The sequence below is a fragment of the Balaenoptera acutorostrata genome, chromosome 10, assembly GCF_949987535.1.
Source record: "Balaenoptera acutorostrata chromosome 10, mBalAcu1.1, whole genome shotgun sequence".
NCBI classification, from domain to species: domain Eukaryota; kingdom Metazoa; phylum Chordata; class Mammalia; order Artiodactyla; family Balaenopteridae; genus Balaenoptera; species Balaenoptera acutorostrata.
In genome coordinates, this window is record NC_080073.1 from 105,595,258 (window position 1) to 105,610,877 (window position 15,620).

The window sequence follows — 15,620 nt, forward strand, 5'->3', positions numbered from 1 at the left end:
GATAAAAAACTCAGATGAGTCAGTAAGAAGACACTCCACAGGAAAAGAGAAAAAAAGAGACAGCGTGGGGCAGAATAATGGTTAAAGAGCTAACAATCAACATGAGGGTTCCAAACTGATACAACATCAATTCACAGATTCTCCAAGTCCCGCTCAAGCCCCAAGCAGGATACTACAGAGAAACACATCTCTAGATGCATCCAGTGAAACAGCAGAAATCCAAAGACTAAGAGATGATCAGAAAACAGATAAAACAACCAAAGGAAAAGGACAAAGTACCGTCACAGGAGCAGTGGTTAGAAAGATAACACATGTATCAACAGAAATGAGGAAAGCCAGAAGATCACAGAATGATTCTTTTAATATGTTGGGGAAAATAGCAACAGAAAACCCTGCCAACCTAGATTTATTCCACACCCAGTAAAAATATCCCTCAAGATTTTTTCAGACAAACAAAAACTGAGAGTTCACCACCAGCAGACTCAAAAAAAATTCTAGAGGATATTCTTTATGGAGAAGGAATGTCAGAGTTATAGGAAAGAATAAAGAGGAAGAAAAAAACTGTAAATATGGTAAATTTAAACAAATATTGACAATATTAAACAACAGTAATAATGTCTATAGACCTTCAAATATATACAGAATTAAAATATAGCATAGCAGTTGGGGAAGAAAATGGATGTAAAAGTTCAAATGTCCTTGCATAGTCTGGGAAGAGAATAAAAGTATAAGTACAATTACATTAGATTTTGATAAGTCAAGGATGCATGTTGTGCTGTCTAAGGTAACCACTAGAAGAATAGCAAACAGGTTTATAATTTCCCAAATAAACCAGAGAGGAAAAAAGGAATAACAATAAATACACAATCAATCCAGAAGGAGGAAAGAAAAAAGAGAAAGAGATACACAGAACAGGCATGACAAATAGCAAGATGGTATATTAAACTCCAAATAATTACTTAAAAATGTAAATTGACTAAATGTTCTAGTTAAAAGACAAAGATGGTTAGGCAGGGTTGAAAAATTACTAGATGGTGTCTGCAGGAAATATATCTATAACATAAAAATAGAGAGGATTTGAAAGGAAAAGAACGGAAAAGATATCATGCAAATGCTAACCATGAAAGTAGAGGTAGCTAAAAATATTAGGCAAAGTAGTTTCTCTTATTCCAGAGATAAAGACAGACATTTCATAATGGTAAAAAGATTCAGCTCATTAGGGGAACATAACAATTCTAAATTTGTATGCACCCAACACCACGCCCTCAAAATGAAACTAGCAAAAATAGAAAGAAATAAAGGAGAAACTGGTCTGCAATTTGAGAAGAATGTATGTTGCCACCATTTATATAATAATTTAATGAAGATCCTCGCTGATACAGTAACTCGAGAAAAATAAATAAAATATATAATGATTTGAAAGGAAGAAAAGAGTATTTTAGATTTTTTTTAACATCTTTATTGGAGTATAATTGCTTTACAATGGTGTGTTAGTTTCTGCTTTATAACAAAGTGAATCAGTTATACCTATACATATGTTCCCATATCTCTTCCCTCTTGCATCTCCCTCCCTCCCACCCTCCCTATCCCACCCCTCTAGGTGGTCACAAAGCACCGAGCTGATCTCCCTGTGCTATGCGGCTGCTTCCCACTAGCTATCTATTTTACGTTTGGTAGTGTATATCTGTCCATGCCACTCTCTCACTTCATCCCAGCTTACCCTTCCCCCTCCCCGTGTCCTCAATAGATTTTTTTTTAAACTTATTATTTATTTATTTTTTGGCTGCGCCTCGTGGTTTATGGGATTTTAGTTCCCCAAACAGGGATCGAACCTGCGCCCTTGGCAGTGAAAGTGCGGGGTCCTAACCACTGGACCGCTAGGGAATTCCCTATTTTAGATTATTATTTTCATAAAAAGTCTAAATTATTAGAATTTAAAAGTGAGTTAAGTAAGATGTTGCTGGTTACAAGTGCAATTTAAAGTTGATTTGTATTTCTATGTAACATCAACAGTTTAAAAAAAATTTTTTAACAGCATTTACAAAAATGTCAAAAAATGTTCAAGTGCCTGGTAATAAAACCAACAAAAGATGTTCAGGACCTCTATAGTACAGAAAGCTATCAACATTATTGAGAGAAAATAAAGAAGATCTAAATAAATGGAGAGCTATACCATGGTCATGATTCATTATTTCAAAAGTGTTGACTGATCTACAAAATCAATGCAAGCCCAATAAAAATCCCCAGCTTTTGTTTTGTTTCGCTTTTGGTGAAACATGACAGTTGGTTCTAATATTTACACAGCAATGTAAAGGGCCAAGACTAACAAAGACAATCTTTAAGAAGAACCAGAAAGGCAGACATACTTAATCGAATCAAGACTTAACCTAAAGCTGCAGAAATAACATAGGGCGGGTTTTGGTGCAAAGATGGTCAGAAATAGAACAGAACAGAGAGCCCAGAAACAGCTTCACTCAACATGAGCCCTGCTTTATGAGGTGTGACCCTCGTCCCAGCTCAAAACAGCGTGTGTCCAACTCTATTGGAACTATTAGCAATGTCCTTTTTACTCTCAAAATCGTGGTACAAATCCAGCACCCTGTCCCCCTCCAGGGTCACTGCCAAGAGCCGAGATCTTGGCACAAAACTGTACATCGGTTGGGGATAAGAAATATACTGGAGGATGAATCTGGCATTTAAAAAACCACTCAGGACTAAGGAAGGATCTGTTGTACTTCGACCTTCGAGAGGTCGATGGCTCATAGACATGTACAGGTTACAAAGTGTAAAAGCATATCTTGCAGGGTTCTAATCACATGTACAGAACTGCGACATCAGATCCTTTCTACCTGGATAAATAGTCAGTAGCTGGTGTGACAGGAGCCCAGCCTACAGGGTGTGGACAGAGCGTGTGGAGTGAATGAATCTGTCAAATTACTCTGCCAAAAAGGATAATTTGTAGTGTGAAATCCCACAAGTGTCATGGAACACAGGTGATTTTCTAGCACACAGGAGAGAGAATTTAAAAAACCAGCCTGCATAGCAAGAGGAAGTTACTGAAAGGGGTTTTTCCGGAAGTTCTGACGACAACCCTTCCTTTATTTTGTAAATCTGTTAACAATAAATTCTGGTAGTGAGATCTTTTGCTTCAGCAGATACCTAAGGGTTTCCTGTCAGTTAGAAATGTAAATGTTTTATTATTGCACAATATTTTAAAAGTCAGTTTTCAAAGAATAAATGCATCGCAAATTTTAGTCTTCTGTGAAAATCTGATACATTAGCTGAAATATTTAGGAAACTGCACAAAATTTTCCCATTTTTAAGTAAACCCAGATGTTTTCTATAAAGGCAAAACAGTAGATACTTAAAATTTTCGATTGCTTTTATATGACCTAAATATATTAAAAGGTAAGGACTTATGTGCCTTTTAAACTTATTAATTTCTTACTATATTTTATGTCCTACACTACTTGCTGTTGTTGCCTGCTGAACTAATTTTCAAAAATTGATGATTTTTTCATCATTGTGGGTTTTTTTAATTAACATACATTAACTCCAGAAACACTGTTAATCTAGAACAAGATTCACAGTCTTCCACTGAACCACAACAATAGCATGAAGCACCTCTTAAGATTGTTCAAATGAATTCTCTTTGTTCTGATTTCAAAGTCATTCACTGGTTTAATTTGCGTTCTCTTAGCGTATATTACGCGCTAAGCTCCGAACCAGGCCCTAAGGATGCAACAATGAACCAAACAAGATCCCCGCTCTAGGGTAGCTTACGTCCAGTTCATACCTCTGGTAAACTGACCCAGTGGTAGCTGCGGTACCAATCTTTTAATGTCATTATAGATTACTTTTGTTTGTTCTAGAATTTTATATAAGTGGAATCATAAAATATGTGCTTTTTTGTGTTTGACTCTTTTCACTTAGCTTTTTTTTAGAGGTTCATCCATGTGGTCCTGTGATTCCACAGGACCCACACGGAAAGCGCACCCAACCATTCGTCAGGTGGAAAATGAGAACCCAGTGTGTGCCTCTCCTTGTCCTGGTTGCTGAAGACAGAGGATAAACAAGGCGGAGTGATTCTCTTGGAGGTGGCCATCCACCTGGGGAGACAATTACCACAAGGAAGTCAGCAGCACAAAGCATGAGAGCTGAGGACAGAGGCACAAAGCATGAGAGCTGAGGACAGAACCACAAAGCATGAGAGCTGAGGACAGAGGCACAAAGCATGAGAGCTGAGGACAGAACCACAAAGCATGAGAGCTGAGGACAGAGGCACAAAGCATGAGAGCTGAGGACAGAACCACAAAGCATAAGAGCTGAGGACAGAGGCACAAAGCATGAGAGCTGAGGACAGAGGCACAAAGCATGAGAGCTGAGGACAGAGGCACAAAGCATGAGAGCTGAGGACAGAGGCAGAGGCACAGGATTGTCAGAGGGAGAGGGGGTCAGTGATGCCCCCTGGGGTGGGGGTCAGGTAATCCTGGATCGGCGTGACTAGCCACACAGTACCATCCATTCTCTTCATTGCTTCTGGATAATGTTTGTTTTGTTTAATCACTGCAACCGTCTATTTTCCTAACTAGGGATCACCTTTATTTGACTTTAGAAAGCTTATTAAGCTTTTGAAAAATGTCTGTATTTTGATAAATGCCATTTGCTAGGAATTAACCAGTGTTTTATGTGGTACCTTCAATATCTTTAAGTAGGACAGCTCAAAAATGTTTCACGAAGTGAACTCACCCATGTATTCAGCACCCAGAACAAGAAGTAGAATTCTCCCAGCCCCCTGGATGTCACAGCCCTGCCAAGGTACCCTCTCCTCTACTTTCTAAAGACCTAGAGGAGTTCTGTCTGTATACTCTCTGAGTTTCCTTAATTTTACATTTTGTGGATATATAGGTATTGTGTGTGGAGCCTGTGATAAATCTGTTTTGAATGACAACTTGCCTTGTGGAGAAAGCACCACCCTTGAGGAATGAAGCTCTGTATTGGCTTTGTGTGCACGTGTGATGATAAAATATTCCCCAAATAAACAACAAGGTCCTAGCACAGGGAACTATATCCAATATCCTGTGATAAACCATACTGGAGAAGAATATGAAAAATAATATATATATGTATAACTGAGTCACTCTGCTGTATGGCAGAGATTAACACATTGCAAACCAACTATACTTCAATAAAATTTTAAAAATATATTCATCAAATAAAGTATTTGGCTTTTCTATCCCTAGCTGGCTCTTCTCTGTTGGGTGTTAAGAAAGCCTGTAATTTTGAGCAAGGCTGTGACCAGTTACACAGGAAACCGCTGTCTTTCTGAGCGGTTCCACCACAGTTCTGTTACAACAATGAATAAAACTCTTGGTAAGGCTTCTTTGCGTGCTGCTTTTTAGAAGAAATAAAAGTAAATCAAAATCAGCATTGACATGGAAAATCCCAGTGAGGGAAAGCCGAATGATGGCTTAATTTATATTGCTAAGAACCACCAACCCAGCAATCAAGCGTTTCACGTGGGAAAACCCCAAAAAAGAGGGACGGGGCCTGTCTTCCTCCACCACGTCCCCACGCACCCACCCTGCCCACTGGCACAGTCCTGCCGAGTTCCGACCTGTAACGTGGGGAGATTCTGCTTTGATGTGATTCCCGCATAGGTCAAACTGTAAAAGGAAGGTAGTGTCTCACTTCACAGGGTCAGAGTGCTCATGGGACAGGAACTTCTCCAAACTTGCTATGAGTTTGTTTAATCCCCTAGACAATCTGCTGAGTTGGATATAACCGGTATCCTCATTTTACAGACGACAAAACCGAGAGACAGAGACGTTAGGCAAGTCAAGGGTCACAAAGAGCCAGGGTTCAGCCTGGAGTCTGGCCTGCAGAGCCCTTAGCCCCTGTGCTGCACTCAGGATAACGCAGGGATGGGATGAGCTGACCGTGACTTACTGCTTGTCTTGAAGGTCACTGGTCAGGCGGAGGTATCAGTGCTCCTGTGTAGCGACGTGTGAATGTACTGTGCCGGCGGCCGGGGACCAGGAAGGAGCATGGCAGAGTCCTTGCTGTCAAGGAGTCCTTTTACGGAGGAAAATGGGAGGACGAGGTCAGCTGCAGAGGACTCAGAGCCCAGAGGGCAGGTCCTACTAGGAAGGGCAGACCCAGAGAGCAAAAGGAGAGGGGCACTGGCCCATCATGGGGGCCACACCCCTCACCTGGAGAAGTGATGAATGAGGCCCACGTTCCGTAAGTTTCCCCCAAACCCTAACATCCTGCCATCTTCACGCCTGGTCACCGTCCTGCTCAGGAATGGGCCCCACTGGCCACATGCTGGTGATCAAGTCAGCAAGACTGTGCCAGGCTTGCAAAGCAAGATACTGGGGACAATTGAGTGCGGCCTGTGACTGCAGTTCACTGTGCTGAGTAAAAATATAATGTACAGCCAGGGCTACGACCATGAGAAAAACAAAAGCCACAAAATGTTCCAGGTAGCAGGGACACTACCCTCCTCAGATGTGCAGACCCCTGGGGCCTGTGTTTACGGCATGGTCCACATTTATGGAACGGAACGAGGGAGCCGGATGCTTTCGTTCTCTGGAAGAGTATTTGCTGTCACCCACTCCTGACGCCGACGCTTTCTAGCTCAGAGCTTTATGGGCTGTTATCCAAGATTGCTTGTGGGCTATTATTGAAGACCGCTCTGTCGCTCTGACAACCAAGTGTGTTGCCTGGCAACTATTTTCTTGTTGATTTCATATCGCCTCTTATCATGGTTTCTATATCTTCAGCAAATCTATCCCTCTTCTGCTCCCTCCTACTCAGAATGAAGTCTCTTTACATTCCTGAATTACCAGGCACAGAAACAGAGTGACGGATTCACCAGGCTTAATCCTAAGAGGCTGAGTGAGTTTCATTGCTATGACTGCGTCTCAACTTTGAGTTTGAAGCACTGCGGGAAAAATCCCTGCTGACTTTTAAAATGTGACCTGTGAGGCTGGTGGCGGAGCGCACAGCCGTTCTGGGGGAGACATAGGTGAAGTTCATTCGTGTTCGGGCTCAGGGTCACGCGCTGTAAGGAATTTGGTCAGAACTGGATTTTCTTGGGGAGCCGGAGGAATGTGGTGCTTTGAGTTTTCAACACAAAGCAACCAGGCGTGTTTCCTTTTTCTAGTGGTAAAAACGTTGGCAGATTCTTAAGCAGTTGTCATTCAAACTTGGAGGGCGCTGAGCACTTACTGTACCTGAACGAGGGCCGGTCTGAGCCAAGGAGACGCGCTGATCATCTGCAGCTGTTCCTGGAGGGTTCCATGTCCTCTGCCCACACAGACCCTCTGACTAATGCCTGAGATTCTACGGCTAAGCTACATCCTGTTGCCGTAAAGAATCAGGCGTGCTTTAACATAAAAATGCTTGCTACAGGAATAACTGTCTTCAGGCACCACTGATGTCCTAGTGAAGATCAGTCATCACATCTTTGTAGGGCTGAGGATTGGAGAACAAGCTTGATGGGCGCGAGACCATGAGAACACCGGGCTCTGGGGAAAATGACAAAATAATGGGCCCTAGTGGGCCTCTGTCTGCAAGGACTGTGACAGTCTGGGGGCGACATCGCCCTCCTCCGTCGTGTTTTGAGATCTCAATCAGAAGCAGCCAGGGTCGTCAGCTGCTTCTCTCCTGCATCTGTCCTCAGTGATGTAAACACACGTCCTCATATACCTGCCTCTCTGTGTCTGTATATGTTCTCCATCAGGGGTCTTGACCGAGGCGGTCTTGCCCCCAGCCCCAGGGGCGTGTGGCAACATCTGGAGACATCTTCTCGGGGGAGGTGCCAGGGCATCTGGCGGGGAGGTGGGAACGGCCTATAGTGCACAGGACGGCCCCTCGCAGAGAATGATCTGACCCCAAATGTCAACAGTGCCGCACGCGGTTGAGAAACCCTTCTCTACAAGGAAGCAGAGCTGTCTGTGCCCTTTCCTCGTTCCAGAATGCTGCTTTCTACACCCGTACCTATGGAAATACTACTCAACCTTCAAGTCCCCTGTCAACACGCCTCCTCCTCCCAAGTCTTCTCCTGATACACCGATGTTCTCACCCGCACGTCTGACCTCTGTTGCTTCCTTTAACACTTACCAGATACTTCTCTGAATTATCACTGGTGACCCTGGCTTAAAGCTGCTAGTAGATTGTAAGCTCCTTGAAGGCAAAGACCCATGTCTTTCTTATTTTTGTTCCTTCTTCAGATCCTAATAATACAACTACAATACAAAACAGACCATGAACAGTACTATAATACCGAAGATGCTGTACGAGCCCTGCTGAGTGTGAAGGAGAGAAAGATGGATTCTGATGCAGGAGATAGCACCGAACCAAGCCTGCCTATTACTAGCAGATTTACTCTCTGACATAAAGTGCCAACTCTTTCCCAGTTACATGTAGAAGTATTTTAATTATGAGTACATTTGGCCTGCCATAAACTTAGCTTGGAAGTTCTCTCACTGATTTTGATATTCCCAGAACTTACACATTCAATCTTTTAATGAATAAATGAGTGAATACAACTAGGTAACCAGGTCCAGTGATCACAAGGGGTTTAAGTCGAGACGTGGTGCTGCGAGGTCTCTGAAGGGCAGGCTGGTCCCCACTTCTTCCTTCTCCACTCTGTTCAAAGGAGGCCTTTCTGGACCTTTCTCCAGCGAACCCAGAACACCTGTAGAGACTCGGATGGAACTAACTGGTGTCGTAGGAATTTGATTCAGTGCACAGTCAGGAGAGGGGGTAACTTTGTTAATCACACACTTACTGAGCGGAGGCCGGTCTCAGGCTAAACTCTCCATGACCATAACCTACTGTTATTTATTTTAATGCGTTTTTTTGTTTGTTTCAGGCAGCAGTATTATCAGGATGACTGAATTAGGAAATGGTGTTTGTTAGGTGTATTGATGGAGACAGTTATGATAGAACAAATGATCTATCAGAATAACTGACTTTGCTCTGTTCTTTCCCCACCACAGTTGAGCCTCTGTCACGCAGGCAGAGTGACAGTTGGTGATGCACGATTATTGCAGGAAGTGGATTAAATAACTCAGAAGGACTTCCCTCGTGGCACAGTGTTTAAGGATCTGCCTGCCAGTGCAGGGGACACGGGTTCGAGCCCTGGTCCGGGAAGATCCCACATGCCACGGAGCAACTAAGCCCGTGCACCACACCTTCTGAGCCCGCGAACCACAAATACTGAGCCCGTGCGCCTAGAGCCCGTGCTCCGCAACAAGAGAGGCCACCGCAATGAGAAGCCCGTGCACTGCAACGAAGAGTAGCCCCCGCTCACTGCAACTAGAGAAAGCCCGCATGCAGCAACGAAGACCCAATGCAGCCAAAATAAAATAAATAAATAAATAAACTTATTAAAAAAAAAAAAACAACTCATAAATTCCTTTCCTGTCCTACGATGCCTGTGAGACAGCACTGATTATCTACAAGTGATCTGATCTTAGGGCTGAAATAGACTGTCACCCAGCTCTACGTATTTATTTATGTTTTAACCACACAAGGAAAAGGGTCCCCAGCACTAAGTCATAAGAAGGAATGTCTGGCACACCTGGCTTCCCAGGTGGAAGCAAAAATCGCACCTGGGCTGGTCCCAGCAAACAAACGACACTGGCCACTTCTGAAAATAGCCAGGATCAGAAGGAAAAATCTTTACTTTCAGTAGAAAGGGGTATTACATAGGGGTCTTTCGAGAGCTATAACGAAACACCTTCCATGTGCCAGGCGTTTTAGAGTCACTGTTCTCACTCCTCTCTGCCCTCTAAGTGGGAGCCCTCAGCTCAGCTTTACTGGTGAAGAGACCAAAGTGCAGAGTGTACACCTAGGGCACCTGAGTCCACACCCCAAGCTCCCCTCACCGTCCCTCTGCACCTCTGGGTGAGCGACTGGGGTGTCAGGGCTCGGGGCAGGGTTGGGCGGACAGGCCCTGGGGGAACAGGGACCGAGGCCAGAGGGGTGCGTCAGCCAACCCCGGCTGCTTCTGACCGAGATCTCGAAAAATGACAGAGAAAGGTGTTCCCAGCAGATGTTACAGTTCTTGGAGACAAAGACCCTCTTTTTGGCCCCCATTTCAAAATAAATTTGAGCTTTTTCAATGGGAAACTGGAAATCCCAAGTTACCAAGTGAAGGATGGGTGTGAGGTCTCGAGAGCCGCCGTGCCCCCTGCCCTTTGCCCCCTGCACCCTGAAGGCCTGAGTCAGGCCCGAGCCTCCACCCTGCCCACATCCCACCTGCCCGGCTCCTGGCCCTCTTTAGCCCTCCTGGCCATCGTCAGAACTCTTGCTGCAGGTTGTTGAAACCCAGCTTCACCTGGTTAAGAGGAAAGAAGGGGGCTGTCTACTGGCAGCTTGAAGAGATGGCCGGGGTGTGTCCGGGGACGCAGCTGGACCAGGAAACACCTGCACTGCGGCCCGGAACGCGCCCAGGCTGCTGTCCTCGGGGTCAGCCATTTCCTCACCCTGCTTTCCACACTGGCTCACCTGGGCGTCACGACCAGAGGGGCGCCCAGGCCTGTTCTCTCTGGGCCCAGGAGGAGCCGGGCCTGGAGGAGGGGCGCCCGCCAGGCCACCGGACGGAGTCTGGCTCCCAGCAACCCTGCCATCACACGCTTAGAGTTGAGGCAGCAGGACGTTCCCACAGGGAGGGGTGGTCGGGTCGAGCACACAGAATTCTAGGTGCCCACCCAGCGTCACGACACCAGAGTGTCCCCGAATAACTCAGAACGTCGTTTCTCCATATGCAATGGGTGCAGAAACCCCGAGAGACCTGGTTACAGCCCAGATTCCTGGGCGCAGCCCTCAGAGATGCTGCTTCACTGGGCTGATCCTTTGCTTCCTGCGCTTCTCACGGGCCCCGGGGAGGCTGTGCGGGCCCGGAGGCTCACCTGAGCGGCCCTGACGTGGAAGGCAGAGCTGGGTCTGCAGAAGCCCGGATGATGCGGCGTCCACCCCGGGGTGAGACGCCGCCTCCGGGCAGGCCTGGCTTGGGAGAAGGGCTGCAGAGAGTCCTGAGCCCTGTGCTGGGACGGTCTCTCCCCGGCTCTGCCTTCGCATGGCCGTGACAGTTACCTGGCAGAGGGGCTGGAGGAGGCCCCGGGTAGGAACCGGCCTCTGGCCTTCCGCAGTTTCAACACGCTCGCAGCGTCCTATGCCAGGAGTGGGGAGGTGTGGGCAGACGGGTGAGGAGAGATTTGGCTGTGGCTGCTAAGAGGGCAGGTGACAACCAACAGCAGACCCCCATCCAGCCTGTGCCCTCAGGGCTGTCCTCCCTCCGGAAGGAAGCAGCCCGGTCTGCAGGGACAAAGAGGCTAAGAACCGGAGGACGGTTTACCAGCTGGGATTCCGTCCATTCCGGCGTGAATGTCCAGCAAGTGAACGAAACACGTCTGTCTTCCAATCGTCAGGCCTCTGAAAACTTGCCGATGCTCCCTGACCCTTTCCTATATAAATGGCAAGAAGGGCCATAGTCCCTCACTTTCAGACAGCACCTACGTCACCTTACCTGATTTTCATAAGAAACTTCCAAAGTAAAAGAGGGCCCAGCGGCCTCTCTTATCCTCACTTTAAAGCTGAGAGAATTGAGGCCCAAGGGAGTGAAGTGACCTGCCACCGGCTGGACAATGGCTTTGTCTCAAAGTCTAGTTTTCCCATCATGGACGGAGGCTGGAATTGAATGGCTCACCAGCAAAATGCGGAGTTTCCTTTAGGCGGCTTTGTGGTGTGAACACAAGCCACACATCCTCAAACTGCACGTGTTTTTCAGAGGTTATTGTAACCCACCCTCCTGGCAAGGGATGAGGAGCCTGAGGCTTGGAGAGACTAAACGATACGCTGAGATTCCAGAAGTCGTCCAACTCTGTCTCACGATTATGACCTTGAGCATGTTCATTATATCCTTTTTATTTCACTTCACTAGAACATGGACAGGTAAGGAAACATTGACTTTGCAATCAGTTTATTGCTTCAATAAAGATACTGCAAAAGGGACCTGGGTGGTCCTGCTTTTAGTGCAGAAGTAGAAAATTCGTACCATATCCTACACGGTCATTCCCAGCCGTTCCCCAGCTCAGCGAGGCGGCCGGGAGAACGCCCCCAACACGGTGCATCCACTCCCTGAACCAGGGAAAGTTCGCACCTGCCCGGCTGAGACAGAACCACGCCTCCCAAATGTCACCGTCTTCTCCAGCAAGAAAATCAGTAAACAAGCGCTTTTGCTGGAAACCTCCAAGGAGCCAGGCGTCGTGAGTTTACCACGATCATTCCTACGGTTGCCCTCAGACGGCTTTTTATCATCCGAAGCTGAAAGGCCAGCATCTGTGCAGCACCAGCCGCCAGGCGCGATGTCAGCGCGGGGCGGGGGCAGTCTGTTCTAACTGGGTGGTTCAGTGAAACCTTCACATTTTTGCTGGGTCTTGAGGCAAGATTTCAAAAAATAGATAATGGAAGAAATGTAGGACTCCAACTCAAATACTTTCTGCTCCAGGAAACGGTTGAACAGTTAGAAGGTTGCCGGTTATGTAACTTCCCTCAGTAACGAATTACCAGCTGGGACCCTGCCGCTGCTCAAGCAGAGGCTGCCCGGACCCGGGTGCCCCAGGCACAACCCCTGGGCAGCAGCCGGGCACCTCCCTCCACGCACTTGGACTCGGGCTTCCGATGCCCATGGGCAAGCGTGCAGTCTTCCAAGCCCTCGGCCCAAGAAGAGACTTCCTGTTTTCACAATACTGGTTTCCACGGGGTGTGACAGCGAGGAAGTGGCAGGGCAGGCAGGGAACCTGCGGGCTGCAGGCTCTTCTTCCTCCGTGAGAAGCCAAGTGAATCAAACCCGTGTTCTACAACGGGAGTGAAAAGTTAATCAAAGTCGGCAAGAAGCACAGAAATCGAGTTGCTTGGAAACCTCTGTCTTCCCCAGGGCCCAGCTGGCCGCTGTCGAGCCTCCGAGAGCAGCAGAAAGACGCCCTTTCCTCTGGCGTCAGCCGACCCTCCCCTGCCTGGGGAGGCCCGGCCAGCACAACACACGCGACACCATTTCAAGGTGGATGATTTAAACCAGCCCCGCTGGGGAAAACCAGCAACCGCGGTTTGAAGGGCCCGACAGAAGGGAGGTGGGCAGGCCCAGGTGACACGGGGACTTGTCCTCCCGAGTCACCGAACGTGGTTGGAACCAGAAAGGAAAGATAAATGAGTGTCCAGGTAGGAGGCAGGAGGGGGGCAAAGGCAACTGTGCAGTTCTACCCACATCTAGAGGAGCCCGCTGGCTACTGGAAACTTCTTCCTGGGCACTGATGGCGGGTGGCGCGGGGGCTCTCCAAGTGTGGTCTGCACGCATCGGCAGCACCAGCCTCACGGGGAACCTACTAGAAACACGTTCTCAGCCCCACCGCAGACAGACTGAACCAGCATTCTGGGTTCTGATGCGCACGGGAGTCCGAGAACCAGGGGCAAGGTGGCTAAGCGCCCAGACTGCCTGGGTTTCGAGCCCACTCTGTGGCCCCGGGACGGTCACTCAGCCTCTCTGAGTCCCACGTCCTCTTCTAGATACAACATAGACGAGGCTCAGCTGGTCATTTGGGAAACTGCGATGATAAATGTAAAACACTTCCAACAGTGCCTGACGTACAGCAGGCAGCACACACGTCAAGTGTCCCTGGAAGACTGCAACCCTCCCTATCCCCGGGCTGGCCTCCTGGGCTCAGCCCGGCCCCTCAGGGAAGGAGATGAAAGGAGCTGCAGGCCGGGCGCTGGCCTCGTACCCTGCGCGGTCCAGAGGGAGAGCAGTCAACATCCAGCAAGGGGACCAGCGCTCCCTGAGCTCTGAGCACAAGGGCACGGGCTGTGCGAGCACATCCGGGTGGGTGAGCAACTGGGGTGGGGCCTGACCTGGCCTGAGGGGTCACAGGCCTCCCTAAGGAAGTGATGTTTGAGGTGAGATCAGGAGAACGAGAAACGCTCATAACTCACCCTTCTCGAGCAGTCACGACGCGCAGCCATCGTGCATGGTCCTCAGCAGGTTATTCCCGCTGCGATTAGGTAATATTTTGATCCCCATCCTACAGATGAGGAGAGTGAAAACAAAGATGATGACCCTGAGCAAGGTCACCCAGGGGAGAAGTGGCACAGACAGGACTCGCACCCAAGGACACAGATCTGAGCGCTGGCCCTTCACCACCTGGGGGCAGGGGCTGAGGGCAGGGAGGGAGGGAGCGAGGTGGGAACACTGCTGCACGGGTGGCAGGGCCGGATGGGTGGGAGCGGGTGGGCGGATGCGATCTTGTGGACTAAAGCACGGACTCCGTCTTCATACTGAGGGTGTGGGGAGGTCAGGCGGGGGGGCGGGGAAGGGTTGGTGGCATGCGACCAGACCCCTCCCCGGGTGGGCTTGAGGGCAGGGGGAGGGGCCAGGTAAGGGACGAGGCGGTGCAGTCCAGGCGCTGGAGAAAGTGGCCCGAGGTCCAGACCACATCTTCCTGGTTCTTAGGAGCCCGCTGTCACAGCCCGTGCTCTGCGTCACACAGAACGCGTGGCCCCTGGGGGCTCTGTGTGCAGCCACTGAAAGTCACCCACTGAGGCCAATTCCAGGACGTGACAAATCACACGGTGAGGCGAGAAAAAGTAAGCAGGCTAGGAAACAGGTGATGTTGCTTCCAATTCTCTCACACACATTGGAAAAAATACCCCAAAGACGTATACTAAAAAGCTAGCAGTGGTTACTGTTGAGAAGAAAAATTAAAGTTGACTTTTATTATTGTTTTTCTGTGTGGTTTCTTCTGTTTTTGGCTGCATCTCCTCTCGTACCTTTTTGGCAACGGTCACGTTACTTTTGTAACCTGACAGGTAAATAGTAAGTTTTTTAAAAACCTGGTGATTGGCCCATGAGGTTAGCTACAAACGCTGAACCAGTCTTGGCTGAGTGGGGTCACGGGCACCAGGCGGCCGCTGTGCTGAGACCGGCCGTCGCAGTGGAGCCCGCATCCTGGTGGACACACACGTCGAGCGAGGGCAGGCCTCCCCTGTCAGACACCGACGTAAATGTCTCAGTGACAGTTTATTCACTCATTTTGTCAGTCAACAAATACACACTGACCACCTTTTAAGGGCCAAGCATGGTGGGGATATAAAACCAAATTTAAATACTGTTTATACTCATGACGTTTATAATAAAATGTTGAGGAATACGGCTTCTGCCTGCTTTTGTTCGAGGTTTTTGTCTCCACCTTGGTCCTATTCCTCGGAGACTAGTACGTGTCCCTCCACGCTGTTACTGAGAAGGGCGGATTTTTCTTGGCACATTTCCTGATTACAATTATAGGCCAGAAGCTACTGATTTTCATACACTGTTTACATCTGACCATTTTCCTGGTCCTATTATTAGTTTTCTCAAGGTCCACAATCAGGCGGAACCTTGTTTCGTCTAAGATGTAGTCGCTACACGCCTGGGCTCAGAGATCCGTCCGCTCTAGGCGTGCCCGCCCCGCCGCCCCTCCAGGCCCGCGCTCCACCCTTTCCGTCCTGCTCTTCAACCAGGGAGCACCTGGCAGGTTCTGAAACGGGGGCACCAGCGGGGCACGGGGTAGGAGCGG